We start from the raw sequence: 11,377 nt of genomic DNA on the forward strand, positions 1-11,377 counted from the left end.
AGATTTAGCATGCATCCCTTTCTCCCCCTTCCTGCTTGGAAACCCTTAACCCACATCTGCACCCATCAGAGATCTACCAATTGTTCAGTATCTTTTTCAAAAAGATTCTCATGTCTTCCAAATAGAATTAATCTTTTTCTTATAGGTTCATTCTTTTAACTCTTCTTCCACGATTCTTACAGCACATCTACAGCCTATCTTTTTTATAATCACCCAGAGATATATCTTCTTTTCCACCAGAACATAAGCCCTGGGAGACAGAAACATGTCATATTCATCTTTCCTTCCCAGGCAATACTTAGAACATGGTAGGTACTCCATACATTTTTGGGTCACAGTAAAATGCTCAACAGTTTTTCAAAAAAGATAGGAAAACTGTTTCCACCATCTGTCTGTGCCACCATAATGGTGCACATGAATGTCCTGGTGGATGCTCTCAAGAGCATTAACAATGCTGAAAAGAGAGGCAAATGCCAGGTTCTTATCAGGCCATGCTCCAAAGTCATCCAGTTTCTTTTTTTTTTTTTTAATTTTTTTTTCAACGTTTATTTATTTTTGGGACAGAGAGAGACAGAGCATGAACGGGGGAGGGACAGAGAGAGAGGGAGACACAGAATCAGAAACAGGCTCCAGGCTCTGAGCCATCAGCCCAGAGCCTGACGCGGGGCTCGAACTCCCGGACAGTGAGATCGTGACCTGGCTGAAGTCGGATGCTTAACCGACTGCGCCACCCAGGCGCCCCTCAAAGTCATCCAGTTTCTAATTGTAACGATGAACCATGGTTACATTGGCGAATTTGAAATTGTTGATGATCATAGAACTGGGAAAATTTTGGGGAACCTCATGGGCAGATTAAACAAGTATGGAGTGATCAGCCCCAGATTTGATGTACAGCTCAGAGATGTAGAAAAATGACAGAATAATCTCCCATCTCACCAATTTGGTTTCATTGTACTTACCTCAGCTGGCATCCTGGACCATGAAGAAGCAAGATGAAAATACTCAGGAGAGAAAATCCTAGGATTCTTCTCCTAGGAATGTACTAGATGTGCAAATAATATTCCTCAATGGACAAAAAAAATGATATGAAACTATGAACAAGTTATAATATTAATTAAAAAGCAAAAGGAGAAAAATGTTTATACCATATTGCTATCTATGTAAAATAAAATCACATATGGATAGAGATAATATAGAAAAACAGATAAATTGGTCTCTGATACATCTTTCAATAGATACACACACACATACACACACTCACATAACTGATAAAGTGATGGCCATTGAGGAGAGGGCAGATACACAGGGTCAGTGATGGGACAGAGACTTACTCTCTCTGTATACCATTTTATATTGTTTGAATTTTATTATCATTGCATATATTACCTTGTGCATATATTGCCCACATTACTTATTCAAAGATAACAATTCAATTGAAACTAATAAATGTTTGATTTTAATTGAAGCTGAACTGAACAACCCTGAAATTAATAATAGAACTGGCTAGAGTAGTCAAATTATCCATTCCCAATGAGTTCAGCATTCAGAGTGATTTTATTCCTCTAATTATATGGTGATCCAATGCCAAGTTGAATTCATTAGTTTTAATAATAGTAATAATGAATACGCTTATAAAATTAACAGATCAGATACAATTTTTTATATTGAGAAATTTTTTCCAAGAGTGTTTAAATTCTATGAGCTTAGAAAATCAGTTCACTAACAATGTGAGCTCTCAGCAATCATTTTTTTACCCAGTATTATTATTGAAAAGTGTTGACAGGGGCGCCTGGGTGGCGCAGTCGGTTGAGCGTCCGACTTCAGCCAGGTCACGATCTCGCGGTCCGTGGGTTCGAGCCCCGCGTCGGGCTCTGGGCTGATGGCTCAGAGCCTGGAGCCTGTTTCCGATTCTGTGTCTCCCTCTCTCTCTGCCCCTCCCCCGTTCATGCTCTGTCTCTCTCTCTGTCCCAAAAATAAATAAACGTTGAAAAAAAATTTTTTTTAATAAATAAATAAATAAATAAATAAATAGAAAAGTGTTGACAAATGCCAAAAGCTGAAACATTGCAATAAATATATCATTAACTCTTAACAATTGTGTAACAATAAACCCTTGTTGGGAATGTGTGCATAGAGGGCATAAAAATTGCCCTTACAGTTCAAAGTATAATATAGCCTGAGAAAGCCCTCTCCATGAACAACTGGAACATGGTATTTGTAGCTAAGAGGCTCCCCAACTGGCCTGTGTGGTCAGGTTTGCACAGGTCTATTGAGTAGGTCACCCCTCTTCTAGTTTCCACCATCCTTCTTCTACTTTCATACAATGAAACCACCCACACCACCATACCAATTCAAAATACCATAGTTCCCTCTTAGCTACTTTTATATCTTTCCTTCCCTCATGACCTGTTAGCAAATACATGAACATTCAAAGGAAGTTCAAAACAATAAAAATAAATAAATAAAACAAATTCTTCCACAACCTTCTTCACCCTCTTCGGTAGAAAGACCCTGCTCCAGACCCTAAGGTTTCATTGCTTTCATCATTATCTTAGCCTCTGGAGCTACAAATATTACATTTGGCCATTAAATTATCCTGCCATCTTTAAGATCCCTTTTTAAAGACTCACCTATGATGTATGAGCAGCACTGAAACCCCACTCCTGGAGGCTTTCAGTGGAATGTTGGGGGCAGAATGGAGACCCAAGGTGGCAGCGGCAGATCCTGGGGGACACTAATGAGGGGCAGGGCCAATGCTCAAGAGAAGCACTACTTGTCATTAACACATTAGCCCCACAGGGCACCATGCCAGTTTTAATAAGCAACCAATCTGGCATGCCTGCTCAGCAATGAAAGATCTGGAAACTCCAGGAAAAATATCTGCCTATACCTCTCATTTCCAGCAGTGCCCAGAAAAACACTTGTCAACACAACAAATTTGCAGACACTGCTAGTCAGTGTAGTAATCTTTATTAGTATTGCTAATGATAGACATGACTGCCATTACTCTCTACAACCAGTATGGTTATCGTAAAGGGTATATACTCAATATACTATCACAGGATTCATGCTAACAATAATAAACTATCATAATATATTTTGTTCACCATTGTATCCTAGTGTGGGATATGGCAGATGCCTAATATTTGTTGACTGTAATTGAGTATTATAAACAAAATGACAGATAATATCTTCTAAGAAAAAAGATTCAGTTTCTTTAAAATATTTGATTCCCATGTTTTTATCTGCAGATATTATCATTTACCTGAAAATCAAAAGAGAAAAGGAGACAAAAAGGAAGTTAGAGATGAGCTATACTAGAAGAAAGACACTGAGGAAAAAGGGACTTTCTGAGCAAATATGTACTTTCTGACCACCTTCCTGTAGTCAGTTCTCTCTGGAACAGTATGAGAAGCAGTCCTCTCCTTTAGACAAGAAACCTTGTAATATTTTAGCCTCTCGCTCTTTTATTTAGTGCCCATCTCTTTCTGTGTCCTCTGGTCCAGGACACTCTGAATTGCTTGTAGGAAGTATTTGGAACCACTCTCCCCTAAATCAGGAAAAGACATCAACAATGCCCTTCAAGTTCCAGGTTCAGATTGTACACTGCTAGTTGGCAAGAATGTTACTATAAGCCTTTTGAAGAGCAATTTGGCAAGGTAGTAGCAAAAGCTGTAGAATCATACATCCCATTTGGCCCAATAATTCACTATTTAGAAAGCCAACCTAAGGAAATCATCCAAAATACCTAAAAAGCTTTCTAGTCAAATTCATTCAGAGCATCATCTATAATAGTGAAAATCTGGATACAACCTGGATTTCTAATAATACCAGAATGTTTTATTCTACTCACATGTTGGAATGTTATATGACTATTAAAAAATATTTATGAAAAGGGTGGCTTTTCATAAAGCCTGGGTGGCTCAGTTAAGCATCCAACTTCAGCTCAGATCATGATCTCACCATTCATGAGTTTGAGCCCCACACCAGACTCTCAGCCATCAGCACAGCTTCAGATCCTCTGCCCCTCCCTCTCTCTGCACCTGCCCAGTTCACATTCTCTCTCTCTCTGTCTCTCAAAAATAAACATTAAAAAATTATTTATGAAAAGTATGCAACAAGGAGGAATCCTTATGTCTTAATAGTAAGTGAAAAAATATGTGTATATAGGATGACCTCAATTATATTAAAATGTATGCATAAAATAAGGGACTCAATTTTGTTAAGAGAAACTTAACCCAAAAGAAACTTTCTACAAGTACATAAAGAGACAACCACTGAAAATTTTACTTTTTGTAATAGCAAAACATGAAAACAACTTACTAACTACTAATAAGAGAATGGATGAATAAATGGTAGTCAGGTCATGTGGAGGAATACTATACAGCAATGAAAATGGAGGAACTAGAGCTACATCAACATGCCTCTCACAATCATATTAAGCATCAAATACAAATTGTGGGAACACCTAGATGGCTCAGTGAGCTGAGAATCTGGCTTGATTTCGGCTCAGGCCTGATCTCACAGTTCATGAGCTCAAGCCCCACGTTGAGCTCTGTGTTGGCAGCGCAGAACCCACTTGGGATTCTCTCTCTCCCACTCTCTCTTCCCCTCACCCGCTCACAGGCACACTCTCTCAAAATAAATAAATAAACTTTAAAAAATACAAATCGCATAAAAAATAATTATGCAAATCTTAAAAACATGTAAATCAATATTTTACATTATGTAATGATAGATGCATATAAACATAAGAATATATATAGCAGTGTAACAACTATCTCTTAGGGAGAGGGAAAGAAACATCACAGGAAAAACGGGCAAAAGGAGCTTCAACAGCATGGGTCAATGTTTTACTTCTTAAGCAGGATAGTGAGTACCTGCGTGCTGGCTGTAATATTTTTTGTATCTTTTGGTATATCTTAAATTATTCATAACAATTATAAAATATGTGATAAATAAATACATGACACAGAAGAGAATTAACTAAAGCCAATCAATACAATGGCTATCTTTTTATGGTATAATACAGATGAGATTTTTTTTCCCCACTTTTTACTATTTGCTAAGCAAGTATAACCTGGAAAATATGAAAATTTTTAAAATTTTTTTTAAGTATTTATTTTTGAGAGAGACAGAGTGTGAGCAGGGGAGAGGCAGAGTGAGAGAGAGAGTGACGCACACAGAATCTAAAGCAGGGTCCAGACTCCAAGCTGTCAGCCCGATGTGGTACTCAAACCCACAAACCACATGATCATGACCTGAGCCAAAGGGAGACCCTTATCCAACTAAACCACCCGGGAACCCCAAAAGTATGATTTATCTATAAATAAAGAGGCATTAATCAGAGCCAAAAATTATCTATAGAGTCCATGGCATATAGAGGAGTGTAACCAATGTGACAATGAGAGGACACCCTTTCTGGATCCTAACTGGTGAGTCCCTTTCCTCAGAGTGATCCCTATGCTCAACCAGCTTGTATTGACTGGGCCCAAAACACCATAGCCATTTAATGCAGCTCCTATGAGTTCAATTCAATTAGTCACACAAATATGGAAGGCTTACAAGGTACCTGGCACAGTAAAGAAGCTTCAAATGATCTATTCCCTACCGTCGATGCCCTCCAAAACTAATCAGGCCCTGTCCTGAGACAGAACCTAGTGAATTGAGATGTACTTGACTCTACCTAGTGATATAGTGCATGTAAAGATGCACAGTAGACTCCACCTTATATCAGTCTACCCTGGGCTCTTTCTGCATGTTCCATTGTTTATACTGGAGCCACACTGCTTCCAATAGACCTGTAGTTTGCCAACTTGAACCTAATAATATGAATCACCTCCACTTGTTATGGAATAACAAAATATCATGAGCTTTATCTGATCTAAAACCACTTACCCTTCCAGAACCTAGCCACCACCACCCCACCAATCATCACCATTTGTTTCAAAGGATTATTTTTGGGGATAAGATTAGGCGAGAAGGCTAATCCTCAGTTCAGGGGTGTTCAGAGAGCTTCTACTGGGAGCTGCAAGTCCTTAATGAAGAAGGTTTTCAAGATTAAAAGTCAAAAGAAAAGCAAAATGCCTGTCTTTGAATTTTTACCAGAATAACAAAAGTTTATTTACTCAATATGCACACACTTTTTTATGATGGGTGGGGAAATGGGCATTCTCATACACTGTTAGAATAAATCTTTACATTTGGTATGGGAACATTTTGGTAAATCTATTTTTAAAATTTTCACTGTGCATGCTCTTTTACCCTGTAATTCAATAGCTAGGAATATATTCATACACACACACACACACACACACACACACACGGCTATGAGCTGCAGTACTGCTTACAATAGAAAAAAATTATATATATATAACTATATAACTAATAATTGTATATAACTAAATATCATTTAATTTTGTTTATAAAAATTATACTATATCTATGCAATGGAATGCTATACAGCCCTGACAAAATTAGGTAGATCTTGTTGAAATGGAATGGAAATGGGCTTAAAATATATTATCAAATGAGTGGCGCCTGAGTGGCTCAGTCAGTTAGGTATCCAACTTCAGCTCAGGTCATGATCTCACAGTCTGTGAGTTCGAGCCCTGCATCAGGCTGTGTGCTGACAGCTCAGAGCCTGGAGCCTGCTTCAGATTCTGGGTCTCCCTCTCTCTCTGCCCCTTCCCCACTCATGCTCTGTCTCTCTCTTTCAAAAATAAAACCATTAAAAAAATTGTAATATATTAGCAAATGAAACAAACAAAAAAGACTCACAGTAGTAAATGTAGTATACTCTTTTTGTGTAAATCTTTTTAAAGCTACCATCTCTCTACTTTTGTGGTGAGCATAGCATAATGTATACAAATGTTTGAATCACTATGTTATAAACCTTAAACTAATGTAACATTGTATATCAACTGTACAAATAAATTTTTAAATAGGTAAAAATAAAACTAAATATTAAAAAGCATATACCTGCCTACACATGGAGAATTTTAAAAATGCTCTAATGTACAAAAGACTACATGAGAAACAGTTGACAATGATTCCTGATGGGAGGAGTATATTGAGAGTTTTATCTTTCATTTCATACCCTGCTGTGCTTTGAATTTTCAGCATATGTATATATTAACTTCAGCTATATTGTTTTTAGTTTAAATAAGTTTCTCTGACTTGTCTGGAAATAAGTAGATATAATGGTGTTTTTTTCAAATGCATGTATTAGGTATATGTGCATATATGTATATATGCGCATACATATATGATTAAACAGACAAAAGAAATATCACTGGATCTGCACTAATAGAGACATACAAATATTACACAGCATTCTGGGGGGCATTAAATGAAATTGATCTTAAAAACTTGAAAATATAATTCAATTTCTTAAACACTCTCTACCTCCCTGATAGGTTCTTTGTAGATTTTGGATACCAACCCTTTATCAGATTTGTCATTTGCAGATATCTTCTCCCATTCCATAGGCTGTCTTTCAGTTTTGTTTATTGTTTCCTTCACTGTGCAGAGATTTTTATCTTGATGAAGTACCAATAATTCATGTTTGCTTTTGTTTCCCTTGCCTTTGGCAATGTGTCTAGTGAGAAGTTGCTCCAGCCAAAGTCAGAGAGATCTCTGCCTGTGTTCTTCTCTAAGATTTTGATGGTTTCCTGTCTCACATTTAGATCTTTCTTCCATTTTGAATTTATTTTTGTGTATGGTATAAGTAAGTGGTCCAGTTTCATTCTTCTGCAGGTTGCCATCTAGTTTTCCCAGCACCATTTGTTGAAAAGACTTTTTCCCACTGAATATTCTTTCCTGCTTTGTTGAAGATGAGCTAACCATATAGTTGTGGGTCCATTTCTGGGTTTTATATTATGTCCCATTGATCTATGTGTCTTTTTTTGTGCCAGTACCATACTGTCTTGATGGTTACAGCTTTGTAATATATCTTGAAATCTGGAATCATGATGCCTCCAGTTTTGTTTTTCTTTTTCAGTATTGCTTCGGCTTTTCACAATCTTTTGTGGTTCCATACAAATTTTGGGATTGTTTGTTCTGGTTCTGCAAAAAAAAAAAATGCTGGTGTTATTTGATAGGGATTGATTTGGGTAGTATAAACATTTTAACAGTGTTTATTCTTCCAATCCATGAGCATGGAATGCTTTTCTATTTCTTTGTGTATGTGGACATAAGTTTTAAATCCTTTGGATTATTACCAAGGAGCATGATTGTTGGATCATATGATAAGATTATGTTCAGTTTTGCGAGGAACTTCCAAACTGTCTTCAAAGTGGCTGTACTATTTTGGATTCCCATTAGCAATGAATGAGAGAGTTGCTGTTGCTCCACATCCTCTCCAGCATTTGATTTTACCAGTGTTTCAGATTTTGACCATTCTAATAAGTATGTAGTGGTATCTCATTGTTGTTTTAATTTGCACTTCCCTAATGAGATATGATGTTGAATATATTTTCATATTCTTATTTGCCATCTATTATATCATCTTTAGTGAGGTGTCTGTTAAGGTCTTTAGCCATTTTTTAATCAAGTTGTTTGTTTCCTTGTTGTTGAATTTCTTTGTATATTTTGGAGAATAGCCCTTTATTGGATGTGCCTTTTGCAAATATTTTCTCAGTTTGTGTCTTATCTTCTCATTCTCATGAGATTGTCTTCCACAGAGCAGAAGTTTTAACTTTAATGAAGTCCACTTTATCAATTATTTCTTTCATGGATCATGCCTTTGGTGGTGTATTTAAAAAGGCAGCACTATACCCAAAGTTATCTAACTTTTCTCCTATGTTATCTACTAGGGGGGGCTATAGTTTTATACTTTATAATAGCTTATATTTAAATCTATGATACATTTCAGTTAATTTTTGTGAAGGGTGTAAGGTCTGTGTCTAGATTCATTTTTCTGCATGTGGATGTCCAATTCTTCCAGCACCATTTGTTGAAGAAACTATCTTTGCTCCATTGTATGGCTTTTACTCCTTTGTCAAACATCATTGACTGTATATGGGGGTCTATTTCTGGACTCTTTATTCTGTTCCATTGGTATATTTGTTATTTTTTCACCAATACTACACTATCTTTATAGTCTTGAAGTTGAGTAGTCCTAGTCCTCCAACTTTGGTCCTTTCCTTCAATATTGTGTTGGCTATTCTGAGTCTTTTGCCTGTCCATATAAACTTTATATTCAATTTGTCATTATCCACAAAATAATCTGCTGGGATTTTGATTGGGATTGCAATGAACCTATAGATCAAGTTGGGAAGAACTGACATCTTGACAGTGTTGAATCTTTCTAATCTTGAACATGGAATATCTCTCCAATTATTTAGGTTTTTTTTTTATTTATCAGAGTTTTACAGTTTTTCTCCTATAGGTCTTCTACATATTTTTTTAGACTTATAACTAAGTATTTCAATTGAAGAGCTCTAATTATTTTTAATGAAAGCAATATAACTTATATAACTTATATAAGCAATTTATATTGCTTTTATTAAAAAGCCACTCCATTTCTGTCCCTTGAAGCAAAATGACATGGTTTAGTGAGTATTAAATGCTGCATACTCAGAATCCAAAAGAAAAATCTTCTAACATGCCAGCCAAGATGATTACAGCTGAGTTAATTTAAGATCTGTTTCCATTCAGCTTGATAACAGGATATAGCTGATATTTCATAATATTTCTAGATTTTCTTTTTAACTAAGTAGGGCAATTTCTGGGATAATGAGAATGATCAGAGTGCATTCACTTACTCAACAAATATTAACTAGGCCTCTAGTTTGTGCTATATTGTTAATATAATGCAACCAAAATTGTTCTCACAGCCTTTTCTTTAAGCCCACCCTGCCAAAGAAAATAACTGCATTTTCCAGCCCAATTTCACCTCCTCACCAGTCCAAAAGACAAAAGATTGATCTACATAATAAAGATTTGGGAAGCGAGGTGAGAAGGAAGAGCAGCATTAAGCTGGAACTAGGAGGATATTTGAGGTAAATTGTAGATCAAAATGCCCTATGGCAGATGAGGATTGTGAAGAAATAGGTGGGAAAGGAGTGAAGATTTTAAAAACTGTTTCAGTGGACTATACATGTGAATCTCTCCCACATTTTTGAGAACTACAAGTAAAGAATTTGAATATTCTGAATAGATTTTTGGTTACGAGAATGTTTATTTGGCAAACTCCAAGAATGAGCTACATAGGTGCTTGCTCTCTGAGGTTTAGCAAATACACTATGTTCTCAGGGGAGGTAAAAACGAAAAACAAAAAACTGAATTGTGTACTGTTATTCCCATAAATAAAACTTTTCCTATCTGAAGCCTTTGTACCCACTTAAGCTTCCCACCTCAATGAGTTCCATCATATCCTCTGCCAAATTATTGCCATATTGTAAACAATGTGATCAAATAAGTTGTTTACATTTTATTGCTGTTTACATAAAAGACATTCTGTAAGATTACTGAAACCCAAATGTTTACAAACCACAGTGGATACATGTGTGTTTGGGGAGATTAGCTCATCAATCTAAGTACCAAGCCACAGGTACACAGGCATTTCAAGTAAATGATTTCCAGACAAGTCCAAATGATGAAGAGAACAAAAATAAGATAATTTGGCTTAGTTGAAATGTAAACGGTGGGTTTTACTAATTTTTCATTGAAATGTCAAATTTTGCATGGGGCGCCTGGGTGGCTCAGTTGAATGTCCGACTTCAGGTCAGGTCATGATCTCACAGTTTGTGGGTTCAAGCCCTGCATCGGGCTCTGTGCTGACAGCTCAGAGCCTGTAGCCTGCCTCGGATTCTGTGTTTCCCTCTCTCTCTGCCCCTCCCCCGCTCATGCTCTGTCTCTCTCTGTCTCTCAAAAATAAATAACAATGTTAAAAAAATTCTTAAAAAATGTCTAATTTTTCAATAACAATAGATAGCAAAAGCATTAACAATATAATGGTATTTAAGACAGAAGAGTATGTGTTATAATCTAAAAAAACTGTTTACAACTTTTTCACATCAGCAGATAAAGTAGATAAACACAAATATGCTCAAATTTTCTACACCATTTAATATTGCAAGCTTAAGTATTTAACAGTACATTTCTGCATAGATTCAAATATATGCAGAAGAAAATGGAAACTTCTAGATTAATATGACCCCTTCATTTTACAAAGGGAAAATTGAGGTCCAGGGGAATTAAGCAACTGTCTAAAGCCACACAATTCCAGAGGTGAAAATAGTACTTAGACCCAGGTCTTATGGCTCAAAATCTGTTTCACCATCATATGCTGCAGCTCTCACAACACTGCAATATATTTTTCTAAATGATTATCTACATTCACCTTAGACATTTTTATTGTAAGAGTAATTTC

The 11,377-nt window shown here is 36.3% G+C and overlaps 1 pseudogene; it reads left to right on the forward strand.

The window, feature by feature from the left end:
• Positions 1-390: 390 nt before the first annotated feature.
• LOC122468013 lies at positions 391-1,035 on the forward strand (annotated as a pseudogene).
• The last annotated feature ends 10,342 nt before the right edge of the window (positions 1,036-11,377 follow it).

The sequence above is a fragment of the Prionailurus bengalensis genome, chromosome B3 (genome assembly GCF_016509475.1).
Source record: "Prionailurus bengalensis isolate Pbe53 chromosome B3, Fcat_Pben_1.1_paternal_pri, whole genome shotgun sequence".
In the NCBI taxonomy this organism is placed as follows: Eukaryota; Metazoa; Chordata; class Mammalia; order Carnivora; family Felidae; genus Prionailurus; species Prionailurus bengalensis.